Genomic DNA, 12,874 nt, shown 5'->3' with positions numbered 1-12,874 from the left:
AGCGAGAAGCACATGCTTGAACATTAATTCAGCTGAGCTGGAAGGCTTTGCATGGCGTTGGTGGTATAGTGGTGAGCATAGCTGCCTTCCAAGCAGTTGACCCGGGTTCGATTCCCGGCCAACGCAAGACCTTTAGCCCAGATGTTCAAGTGCTGTGTGGACAAGCAGTGGACAAGCAATGGAACAACAGAATCAACTCTATGAAAATCTGTGCATGCTTGCAAGAACTGTTTCTGCTTTCCACTTGCGTTGTAGGTGGTTGTTAGTGAGTCGGAATGACGGCACGTTCGACCTGTCAGGTGGGGCGCCTCCATGTTCCTCTATTGTTAGCCAAAAGCTAGAGTGCAGACAGTGATGAGCGCTGTAAGTTTTCCTCAGACAGCCAACTGTCTAGTCAGAGTTTTAGATTTAATAAGCAAATAAGTCTATATGTTGATGGATCTAAAGCAAATACTTGCTTATACAGTCTAACGCATTCCAAGGTCAGTGTCACTTTGTTTAGCTCTGACACTGCGTGCAGTCACACTGACTTGACGTCACTCCGTAAATGGGGAAGGAACTGGCAGTTTAGAAGATTCCCCCCTGTACACACAAGCACAAGAGAGGGGAAACTGCTCCCGCCCGGTTTTGAATGGAAGACCTTTTGCACGTAGGCGAATATGACGATCACTACTGTACCAAAACTGTTCCAGTCATGTTCAGGGCCTCACTTTCGGACTGTTCCTACAGGACCTGATACTACAGAGAAGACAGCTGGTCGCTTATTGCAGCAAAGCTCAAAAGACCCATTTTGTTCCTGCCCAGTTTTGAACCGGGGACCGTTTGTGTGTTAGGGGAGCGTTATAACCACTACACTTTCTTTCAGTCCGGTGACTAGATCATTGTGTCACAGTATTAAAAAAATTGTTTTCCTGCTGAAAACCAGTGCGTGGATGTGCATTTGCAGTATTCAAAAATTTGCCAATCAAGCCAATCCGATTGCAACCTTCAAGATTCTGAAGGTTCTGGTTGGAAAATGTACAAAACATACACTATATGACCAAAAGTATGTGGACATTCGCACGGATATGTGCCCGATCCGAATCCATGGGTCATAATGGGGAGCTAGGGAAGTGGTAGCTCAGTAGTTAATATGTAGGCCATCTGATCAGGAGATTCAGAGTTCAAATCCCAGTACTACTAAGCTGCCAGTGCTGGGCCTGTGAGCAAGGACCTTCCCTCAAGGCCCTTAACCCATAACTGCTCAGACCTAGGTGAACACGACGACCACTACTGTACCAAAACTGTTCCAGTCACATTCGGGGCCTCACTTTTGGGCTGTTCCTACAGGACCTGATACTACAGATATAATACTATACTACAGATACAACTCCCCCCCCCGGGGCTACCTGATGCCTGGGTTCTGGGAAAGAAAAAAGAACATCCACATATCCTCCGATCACTCGAGATGGATTTTAATACCTGGTGTCAGTGTTTTGTGGAGAAATCTGAGCCTTTTGGCTTTCCACAATCCCATACCATTTATACACGTGCCTCTCTCTGCTTGAATTTTCTCTCTTGACGCTAATACAAAAGTAATACAAACACAATTTCAATTCAATTCAATTCAATTTTTATTCTATAGCGCCTTTAACAATGGACCTTGTCACAAAGCAGCTTTACAGAAATAAATGGATTCACAAAAATATATTGTAAATATTTGAATTTATCACTGTGAATTTATCCCCAATGAGCAAGCCAGTGGCGACGGTGGCAAGGAAAAACTCCCCGAGATGATATGAGGAAGAAACCTTGAGAGGAACCAGGCTCAAAAGGGAACCCATCCTCATCTGGGTGCAACGGATAGTGCGATTATAAATAAATCCCTTCTACTGTGTACTATATGGACAAATAGTGCAATTGTGCAACCAATAAATTCATTGCAGTTTTAGCAAGAAGTCCGGCTGGTTAAAATCTATCCACTGTCCACTGATGGAGTCCTGAGTACGAAGCTGCTCGTGGCAACTGCAGCCCCAAAGCCACTACAGCAATCGCAGTCCCAAGCCATTACAGTACAGCTCCCCATATGTGATCCTCAAGCCATCTCCACAGCCCCCAGGTGGCACCATCCCCAGCAATCCAAACAGTTCTTCAGGCAGTCCATATGGGGCCACCCCCAGCAGCAGCGAGCGAACTCAACCGATGAGAACTCCAACCAGAAGTAGGGCATCAGGATGGGTCAGGCAGCGAGGAGGAGCAGAAGGGGTCAGGATCACTGGCATCTGAGAAGTAGCATGTGTAGCTCGACAGAGAGTGAGGGAGAGAGAGAGATGGAGAGAAAGGAAGAGACTGTTAGGTGAGCTTTTGTCCTCTAACGGTTAAGCACGATGTACTTTTGTTCGACAACCACTACTGTACAGAAACTGTTCCAGTCACATTCGGGGCCTCACTTTCAGGCTGTTCCTACAGGACCTGATACTACAGAGATCACAGCTAATCGCTTATTGCAGCAAAGCTCAAAACACTCAGCTTGTTGCTGCCCGGTTTCGAACCGGGGACCTTTCGTGCGGGAGCCGAATATAGTTAATCTTAACTTCCCTTAACTTTTCCCGGTCATTTTCAATGGTAGTTCTTATCACTACGGACGTAATATATTTTTGGCCACACGTTGATTCCATGGTGCTGTAGCGGAGATGCACCAAAAGCCGGTTTGCCACCCGTGATAAAATCCAAAAAAAAAAATAAAGAAAGGAAGATTCCGAGAAGATCCAGCCTTGCATATCTCCAGCAGGGACACAGGGGCGAAGTTTGGCCTACAGTATGTGGAACCAGGCTGTCGACCAGTGCCTCTTGACTTTGACAAACATAAGTGCAAGAAGTCCGCCCTAGGACATGTGGAGATTGAAGAGGAGTCTTCATCTGGCTTTGAGACATCAATTCCATCTAAGGTACTTTTTTACATTTAGTTTTTATTTGATAATATAGAAAAAGATTTGTATGACTTCATAACTGATAACTAATTTTGCTCAATTTCAGGAATGGTTAGATGATTCCTCTTCTGCTCAGACCCCTCTTGCTGCAGAGCCAGAAACCACCCCACAGATTGTCTCGTTTCACCGATTTTCCACTCCAAGTCCTGTGACAGTAAAGGAACAAAGGTCTGAGGAATTTCTGTCAGATGCAGGTAATTACATTATTAATACTAATGTGTGTAACCTGTCTGTCTCTTATATGCATACAAAGGCACAAACACTTTAGTAATTTTGTGAATCTCCTTTAGAACTGCTGAGGACACCACCACTGCCTATAGCTGCTTCTCCCCATGCAGCTCGCACTGGACCCATTAAGACAGGTGGTCGAGTCTTGGACCACAACAGATGGACGGATCCAATGAGAAATACCATCGATGGTCTCCTGGCCAAGCACCATGGGAGCAAGGATCTCCTTAAAAGGGTGGATGCTGATTATGCTGCTATGGTGCAGAGTGCCTGCACTGACCCCAACAGACTCCTGCACTCAACCACGAAACAGCACATAAACAGGTACATAAAACACCTTGCTAAAAAAAAAAAAACAAATGCCTCTCTCAACACCAGTCCAGAAAAGCTCCTAGAGATACAACAGTTATGGAAGCGTCTTCACTCAGGCAGCGAAACCATCAGTGTCCCAGTGACAATACCACCTGCTCCGTTCAATCCACCTGCAAAGAGTGTTCCTGAAGACGTCCCCCTGACCCAGGCAGCAGTGGAGAAGATGGTTAAAGACATCCTAGAGAAGCACCAGGCAGCACTGCAACAACAACAGCAGACACAAAAAAAACAAATTAGATCCTGTTTAGCTTGTGGTCAGCCACAGTATTGTTACTTGGGTGATGGCTCCTCTGTGCATTTCTTTTATCAGACTGGTGAAGTGAAATACTTCTACTGCTCCAAGAAAGTCTTTGAAACATACTCTGCTGAAGGCCGGACCAACTCCAGGATGCCATTTGAAGATTTTGCAGACACTCCCTTCTTTCAGCGGGAGCTGGAGGCCTCTAAGCAGAGGGGGGCAGAGAGGAAGAGGGTGATTGAAGAGAGAGGCAAGAGGAAATCATTAGTGGAGCATCGTTCTGGTCGTCTGTGCAGGTTCTGCCACTAGCCGCTAAAACAAGGTCCAAATAGTCCTCATATCCACACTAGTTTCCCTGGAGTGGCAGGCAAATACATTTACTGTCCTGCTAAAGTGCTCTCCCTGTATCAGGCGCAGAGAATGAATGCACAGATGACATGGACAGAGTTTCAGCAGTCCCCGTTCTATGAGGCTGAGAGGCAGAGGTGGATTGTTGAAAAGAAAAAATAACTTTGTTGTGAAACACAGCATTTAAGGTCTGTGCATGTTCATGTTCTCTCTCTCTCTCTCTCTCTCTTTACCATAGTGGAACTGTGTATAGACATCTTTGTAATTTTTAAAATTATTTGTCTTGTGTATTTATAAATGTGTTTTATCTTGCTTGTATTTATAAATTTCTTAAAACTCTTAGTCCTTATTTACAATACATTTTCGACACCTTACTATAACACACTCTGTATGTATTCTTTAGAAAGTTATTTTAGTTTTGACGAACTGTGAATTTCATTCTCCTTTAACAGATAATTTTATGCATTGGAAGTGTATAAAAATAGTAAATGTTGAAAATGTCTCTTTAAAAAGGTTACATATTATAACTACGCAACATACAATACCATAAAAATATACTAAAACATGTTCAAAACATTAAAATGTTGTATGGTGTTTCCATTTTAAATATAAATATCTAAATATCTGAAACATTAACTACTAATGATGACGCCCCCATCGATAATTGTTTATTAATGATAATTTTTACATTTTGCACACCTTACGCAAAGAAAACTCTTAGCAAATGACATATTTTTGTACTTCATATTGTTTTAATATGTTTATCATATTTTAGGGACTCTACATTAAAAAGAAGTAAAAATCACTTTTTGGCCAAGGTGGGATTCAAACCGCTGTTCTTATGGGGAAGTTCGTCCAACCCACCTCCCAGACACCTACGTGTGACAGAACTTCATATGTGAGATGAACATGATAACAACTACACTACAGAAACCACAACATGCCAGTCGCCTAGCTGCTGCCTGGGTTCTGGGGAAGAGAAAAGAACATGCTTGAACATTTGCTCAGCAGAGTTAGAAGGCCCTACATGGCGTTGGTGGTATAGTGGTGAGCATAGCTGCCTTCCAAGCAGTTGACCCGGGTTCGATTCCCGGCCAACGCAGGACCTTTAGCCTTTAGCAAGTGCTGTGTGGACAGGCAGTGCATTACATACAGACAGTGCATACAGTCTAACGCATTCCAAGGTCAGTGCCACTTTGTTTAGTTCTGACGGTGCGTGCAGCCACGCTGACTTGACGTCACTCCCTAAACAGGGAAGGAACTGGTAGTTGAGAAGACTTGAGGGGGCATTTTCTTTGGCTTTTCCTGGTTGGAGGTGGGGAATATCAGGTTGCAACCTCGAGTCGAACGCATCAATGCTCTTGCCTTCTTGGGCAATGAAAGCGCCACGCTTCCACATTCAATGGCATAGCAGAGACTCCCTGATTTCTTGTAAGCAGCTGTTATATGCCTTCCAAAAGCACAAAAGAGGGGAAACTGCTCCCACCCGATTTTGGACAGAAGACCTTTTGCAGGTAGGCGAACACCACGAGCACTACTGTACCGAAACTGTTCCAGTCATGTTCAGGGCCTCACTTTCGGGCTGTTCCTACAGGACCTGATACTACAGAGACGACAGATGGTCGCTTATTGCAGCAAAGCTCAAAAACCACAGCTTGTTTCTGCCCGGTTTCGAACCGGGGACCTTTCGCGTGTTAGGCGAACATGATAACCACTACACTACAGAAACCACAACAAGTCACCCGGCTAGCTGATCCCTGGGTTTTATTCATACACGCGCCTCTCTCTGCTCCAATTTTCTCTCTTCACGCTAATACAAAAGTTATACAAACACAATGTCTTCCCTCTTCTGAAATAACCACTGAACACTTCATTCACACTTACGAGTTCAAATAAGTCAGAGATTTCTCCTCTTTCCAGATGCTTACTACTGTACACAGTGCAAACAATAGCTGGCGTCTAAATTTTCAAAAGAAAAAAAAACACTTAACAGATTAGCCTTGCATCAAATTTGTAGCGTTACAACATTATACACAGCAGTAAAAATATCTTACAGGAACTACGGAAATTAAATAACAGAATTCACTAAAAACACATTTGGAATGTGAACTTTAAGCTATGAACTTAAAATGTATTTGACTAATAGCTGGCTAGTTTTCTCATACTTAGCATAAAACCCAACAGGGTGGGTGAATTACTCAGAGTGCGAATATAACTTTAAATATAGAACTTAAGTTTTAAAAAAACAACTTAGAATTTACTTACCTGATACAAGAAATGGATATGTATTCCACCATTAAGCTTTAATTCTTCCAAAATAACCGGTGAACACTATATTCACCTTTGTGAATTCAAACTAACAACTGCCAACACACAATGACGTCATACACAAATCTGTATCAAAAGCAGGATTGTTGCTGACGTCTGCTCAAAAAGGCACTAGGCTCTTTTTTTTTTTTTTTTTTAAATAAGGTCACTATAGGGTCTAAAAGTTTCCAACTCTACCAACAAAGTCTCTAAATTGGCAACATTGCAGCTTTCCTGAGGCAGAGTGTGAACAGTGTGTTGCACTTAACCTAACAGATGGCTCAGCTTTATAATTATCATTGAAATACTTTTAGTCTGGCAATGCATCTGAATGTAATTTAAAAGTACTATATAAATAACATAAATTTAACTCTTTCTTTTTTTAATGAGTGGCTTGCACTAGCAAACCCAAAGACATTTATGCATGAGAAGAACTTTGAAAAGCAAGAATTAAAAAAAATAAAAAATAAATAAATAAATAGACGTGATCAACAGGCTGGATTTGCCAGTGATTTTGAAATGTGATTTTAAAAGCACATTGTCCTAGTGTCTAGCTCTACATTAGTAGCATATATCTTAGAAATGGCTGTGAATTGATGAGATTAATAAATAATAATGGCTTTTACAGTGCATTATTTTGAAAGCCTTCACAGTGAAAGGCTACAGTATGAGATAATGTGTAGGCCTAAATCAGTTATGGTACTTGCATTAAGGTTCAGTAAAGCTGGTCCACTGCAAGGGTGAACACACACTGACCTAGATTTAGTTTCAGCCATGCAAACCCATATAGACAGAGACTCACATAGGCAAGCTACAGTCAAGCTATTCAATTCAATTCAATTTTATTTGTATAGCACTTTTAACAATGGACATTGTCACAAAGCAGCTTTACAGAAATAAATACATTCAAATTAAATTAAATCAAAATAAATTGCAAATGTGTGCATTTATCTCTAATGAGCAAGCCAAAGGTGACGGTCCCTGAGACGATATGAAGAAGAAACCTTGAGAGGAACTAGACACAAAAGGGACCCCATCCTCATCTGGGTGATAATGGATAGTGCGATTATAAATAATTCTCTTCTATAACTGTGTACTATAGTTTAAATATATATAGTATATATTTATTTAATCATCTCTCTCTCTCTCTCTCTCTCTCAGTATATGCTTAGGTAAAGTCTGCCCACCTTGATTAGAGGATAGTACATGATGTTTTAATCACCTGTAAAATCTATACCAATATTAAGCTGAATATTTAAATGTATACTATATACCATGGACCCCATTTTGAGAACCAATGGCATACACATGCTTTACAAAAATGACAAATCATTAAAATGCATTTTTCACAAAAAAAGATTTAAAATAATGATGATTAAATAAAGTAAATGAAACAGAGTGTGAATGCTTTAAGCCTTAAAGATGCAATGGAATGGATTAGAGATTTTTGAAAGACACGGGTGAAGCGTTATCAGCCCGCAGATGAAAATGTATATATATAAAAGTATATATACACAAACACAAACACACACATAAGCCATAACATTAAAACCACCTGCCTAATATTGTGTACGTCCCCCTTGTGCCACCAAAACAGCTCTGACCCCTTGAGGCATGGACTCAACAAGACCTCTGAAGGTGTGCTGTGGTATCTGGTAACAAGACGTTAGCAGCAGATCCTATAAGTCCTGTAAGTTTTGCGGTGGGGCCTCCATGGATCGGACTTGTTTGTCCAGTACATCCCACAGCTGCTCGATCGGATTGAGATCTGGGGAATTTGGAGGCCAAGTCAACACCTTGAACTCTTTGTCATGTTTCTCAATTCATTCATGAACAATTTTTGCAGTGCGGCAGGGCGCATTATTCTGCTGAAAGACTGCCATTAGGGAATACCGTTGCCATGAAGGGGTGTACTTCGACAATGTTTAGGTAGATGGTAAGTATCAAAGTAACATCCACATGAATGTCAGGACCCAAGGTTTCCCAGCAGAACACTGCCCAGAGCATCACACTGCCTCTGCTGGCTTGCCTTCCCATAGTGCATCCTGGTGCCATCTCTTCCCCAGGTAAGTGATGCACACACACCTAGCCTTCCACATGATTTAAAAGAAAAAGTGATTCATCAGACCAGGCCACCTTCTTCCATTGCTCCATGGTCCTGTTCTGATGCTCACGTGCCCATTGCATGTGCTTTCGGTGGTGGACAGGGGTCAGCATGGGCGCTCTGACCGGTCTGCGGCTACGCAGCCCCATATGCAGCAAGCTGCGATGCACTATGTGTTATGACACCTTTCTATCATAGCCAACATTAACTCTTTCAACAATTTGTGCTACAGTAGCTCTTCTGTGGGATCGGACGAGGTGGGCTAGATTCGCTCCCCACACGCATCAGTGAGCCTTGGGCACCCAAGTCGCCGGTTCACCGGTTGACCATCCTTGGACCGCTTAAGGTAGGTACTAACCACTGCATGTGGGGGGGAACACCCCATAAGACCTGCCATTTTGGAGATGCTCTGACCCAATCCTCTAGCCATCACAATTTGGTCCTTGTCAAAGTCTCTCTAATCCTTACGCTTGCCCATTTTTCCGCTTAGAACACATCAGCTTCGAAAACTGACTGTTCACTTGCTGCCTAATATATCCCACCCCTTGACAGGTGCCATTGTACCGAGATAATCAATGTTATTTACTTCACCTGTCAGTGGTTTTAATGCTATGACTCATCGGTGTCTGTATATTTCTATATCTATATCTATAGAGGGATATATGGCTGTCACTTACACATTTCATAAAATGTTTGTGTGCATGTGTACAGATAAATAATATCAAAGCAAGCCTATAAGTTTCACCTTATTGTTATATTTTTCATCTTAAACCATATCATCCAGTAACTAAAATGAAATTAATTACAAGAGTGAGCCATGTAATTCTATTACAAATTCATTCCATCCTTGTAATCATCTTTAGTAATCATCTTGCCCAAAAGTAATCATCTCGCTCAAGAAGAGATAACAATGCTCTAAAATAAAAAGTTAAAAAGAAGAATGTGTTCCTGATTAATAGAAAGAGGATTTAAATCAAGTGAGGTTCTGCTGTACATTCAACAGCACTGGTCATTTATTTTTGATTGTATCCAAGTATCACCAGGATTTGCAGAAAAATGATTTGCAGACTTGATAGAAAACCTGCTTGAAGGAATACTTGCTTATACAGTATAACGCATTCCAAGTTCAGTGCCACTTTGTTGACCTCTGACGGGACGTGCAGCCACGCTGACTTGACGTCACTCTGACCAATGGCGATCTCAAGTTGAAGGGGCGTTTTCTTTGGCTTTTCCTGGTTGGAGATGGGGAATTACATGTTGCAACCTCGAGTCGAAGACTCCCTGATTTCTTGTAAGCAGCTGTTATCTGCCTTGTTGCAAAAGCAAAAGGAGGGGAAGCGCTCCCACCCGGTTTTGGACAGAAAACCTTTTGAATATGACGTCCACTACTGTACCGAAACTGTTCCAGTCACGTTCGGGGCCTCACGTTCGGGCTGTTCCTACAGGACCTGACACTACAGAGATGACAGCTGGTCACTTATTGCAGCAAAGCTTAAAAGGCTAAGCTTGTTCCTGCCCGGTCTCGAACCGGGGACCTTTCGCGTGTGAGGCGAACGTGATAACCACTACACTACAGAAACCACAAAGGGACGAATGGCTAACTGCTACCTGGGTTCTGGGGAAGTCAGAAGCACATGCTTGAACATTCAGCTGAGCTAGAAGGTCCGGCTTGGTGTTGGTGGTATATTGGTGAGCATAGCTGCCTTCCAAGAAGTTGACCCGGGTTCGATTTCTGGCCAACGTGAGACCTTTAGCCCGGATGTTCAAGTGCTGTGTGGACAAGCAATGGAACAACAGAATCAACTATATGAAAATCACCTGCTTGGGCATCCAGACTGCAGAGTGGCTTCTCTGCATGCTTGCGAGAACTGTTTCTGCCTGACAGGTCGAACGCTTTCCACCTGGGCACGTTCGACCTGTCAGGCGAGGTGCCTCCATGTTCGTCTATTGTTAGCCAGAAGCTAGAGTGCAAACTGTGATGAGCGCTGTAAGTTTTCCTCAGACAGCCAACTGTCTAGTCAGAGTTTTTGATTTGATAAGCAAATAAGTCTATATTGTTGATGGATCTAAAGCAAATACTTGCTTCTACAGTCTAACACATTCCAAGGCCAGTGCCACTTTGTTTAGCTCTGACGGGATGTGCAGCCACGCTGACATGACGTCACTCTGCAAACGGGGAAGGAACTGGTAGTTGAGAAGACTCCCTCCTGTTGACGAATGGCAATTTCAAGTTGAGGGGGCATTTTCTTTGGCTTTTCCTGGTTGGAGGTGGGGAATATCAGGTTGCAACCTCGAGTTGAACGCATCGATGCTCTTGCCTTCTTGGGCAATGAAAGCACCACGCTTCCACTAAAAACACATTTGGAATGTGAACTTTAAGCTATGAACTTAAAATGTATTTGACTAATAGCTGGCTAGTTTTCTCATACTTAGCATAAAACCCAACAGGGTGGGTGAATTACTCAGAGTGCGAATATAACTTTAAATATAGAACTTAAGTTTTAAAAAACAACTTAGAATTTACTTACCTGATACAAGAAATGGATATGTATTCCACCATTAAGCTTTAATTCTTCCAAAATAACCGGTGAACACTATATTCACCTTTGTGAATTCAAACTAACAACTGCCAACACACAATGACGTCATACACAAATCTGTATCAAAAGCAGGATTGTTGCTGACGTCTGCTCAAAAAGGCACTAGGCTCTTTTTTTTTTTTTTTTTTTTTTTTAAATAAGGTCACTATAGGGGTCTAAAAGTTTCCAACTCTACCAACAAAGTCTCTAAATTGGCAACATTGCAGCTTTCCTGAGGCAGAGTGTGAACAGTGTGTTGCACTTAACCTAACAGATGGCTCAGCTTTATAATTATCATTGAAATACTTTTAGTCTGGCAATGCATCTGAATGTAATTTAAAAGTACTATATAAATAACATAAATTTAACTCTTTCTTTTTTTAATGAGTGGCTTGCACTAGCAAACCCAAAGACATTTATGCATGGTAAGAACTTTGAAAAGCAAGAATTAAAAAAAAAAAAATAAAAAATCAATGAGTCTGTCCCTACAAATAACCACAAATTCCACACTTCCAGAAATAATTTTTCATCTCTTGACGCTATTTTTCATATCTGAAAACAGAGATGGAAGCCCTGGGGTCAGGCCAGGATCACGACTGGTGAGACATCCTATGAACATGGTTTCCTTGTAGCGTTATCCATGAAGTATGAAAGAGCCCACCTGGCCTACCTGCTCAATGTGCAGAACATCAGGGATGCTGAGTCAGGGCTGTATGGACAGAGGACCATCACCGGGGCACTGAGGAAGGATGACACACCAGCACCGTTTGGGGGTTATCAGGACACTGATGGGTGGCGTGGGGTGTCTGTGACTGCACACTATCTGGTGGAGTGCCTTCTTCAAGAATATCAGCGGCAGGAGGCAGCTCTCACTCAGGTCCTACAAGGCACTTTTAAAATAGTAAATGTTGAAAATGTCTCTTTAAAAAGGTTACATATTATAACTACGCAACATACAATACAATAAAAATATACTAAAACATGATCAAAACATTAAAATGTTGTATGGTGTTTTCATTGTAAATATAAATATATAAATATCTGAAACATTAACTACTAATGACGACGCCCCCATCGATAATTGTTTATTAATGATAATTTTTACATTTTGCACACCTTACGCAAAGAAAACTCTTAGCAAATGACTTATTTTTGTACTTCATATTGTTTTAATATGTTTATCATATTTTAGGGACTCTACATTAAAAAGAAGTAAAGATCAGGTTTTCGCCAAGGTGGGATTCAAACCGCGGTTCTTATGGGGAGGTTCATCCAACCCACCTCCCAGACACCTACGTGTGACAGAACTTCACATGTGAGATAAACATGATAACCACTACACTACAGAAACAACAACATACCTGTCACCTAGCTGCTGCCTGGGTTCTGGGGAAGAGAAAAGAACATGCTTGAACATTTACTCAGTAGAGCATTGGTGGTATAGTGGTGAGCATAGCTGCCTTCCAAGCAGTTGACCCGGGTTCGATTCCCGGCCAATGCAGGACCTTTAGCCTGTACATGCAAGTGCTGTGTGGAACAACAGAGCAGGGAGGAATCAACTATATGAAAATCACCTGCTTCAGCATCCACTCTGCATGCTTGCAACAACTCTTCCTGCGTTCCACTTGCATTGGTTGTTAGCGATTCAGAATTACGTTGTTTTCCACCTCGGCACGTTCGACCCGTGATCAATCAATCAATGCTCTTGTCTTCTTGGGCAACGAAAGCA

General features: G+C 42.1%; 5 non-coding genes across 5 annotated transcripts; 3 read left to right on the top strand and 2 right to left on the bottom strand.

Annotated features, from left to right (window-relative positions):
* Positions 1–54: 54 nt before the first annotated feature.
* Positions 55–126, top strand: trnag-ucc (transfer RNA glycine (anticodon UCC)). The gene has a single exon. It is a non-coding gene; the product is annotated as a tRNA-Gly (tRNA).
* A 5,059-nt stretch (positions 127–5,185) lies between these two features.
* On the top strand, positions 5,186–5,257 carry trnag-ucc (transfer RNA glycine (anticodon UCC)). Its single transcript has one exon. It is a non-coding gene; the product is annotated as a tRNA-Gly (tRNA).
* Positions 5,258–5,811: 554 nt separating this feature from the next.
* On the bottom strand, positions 5,812–5,884 carry trnav-aac (transfer RNA valine (anticodon AAC)). The gene has a single exon. It is a non-coding gene; the product is annotated as a tRNA-Val (tRNA).
* Positions 5,885–10,073: 4,189 nt separating this feature from the next.
* On the bottom strand, positions 10,074–10,146 carry trnav-cac (transfer RNA valine (anticodon CAC)). The gene has a single exon. It is a non-coding gene; the product is annotated as a tRNA-Val (tRNA).
* A 2,428-nt stretch (positions 10,147–12,574) lies between these two features.
* Positions 12,575–12,646, top strand: trnag-ucc (transfer RNA glycine (anticodon UCC)). Its single transcript has one exon. It is a non-coding gene; the product is annotated as a tRNA-Gly (tRNA).
* Positions 12,647–12,874: the final 228 nt, after the last annotated feature.

Source organism: Pangasianodon hypophthalmus, chromosome 4 (assembly GCF_027358585.1).
Source record: "Pangasianodon hypophthalmus isolate fPanHyp1 chromosome 4, fPanHyp1.pri, whole genome shotgun sequence".
NCBI classification, from domain to species: domain Eukaryota; kingdom Metazoa; phylum Chordata; class Actinopteri; order Siluriformes; family Pangasiidae; genus Pangasianodon; species Pangasianodon hypophthalmus.
This window is presented reverse-complemented; position numbering and strand designations above follow the sequence as displayed.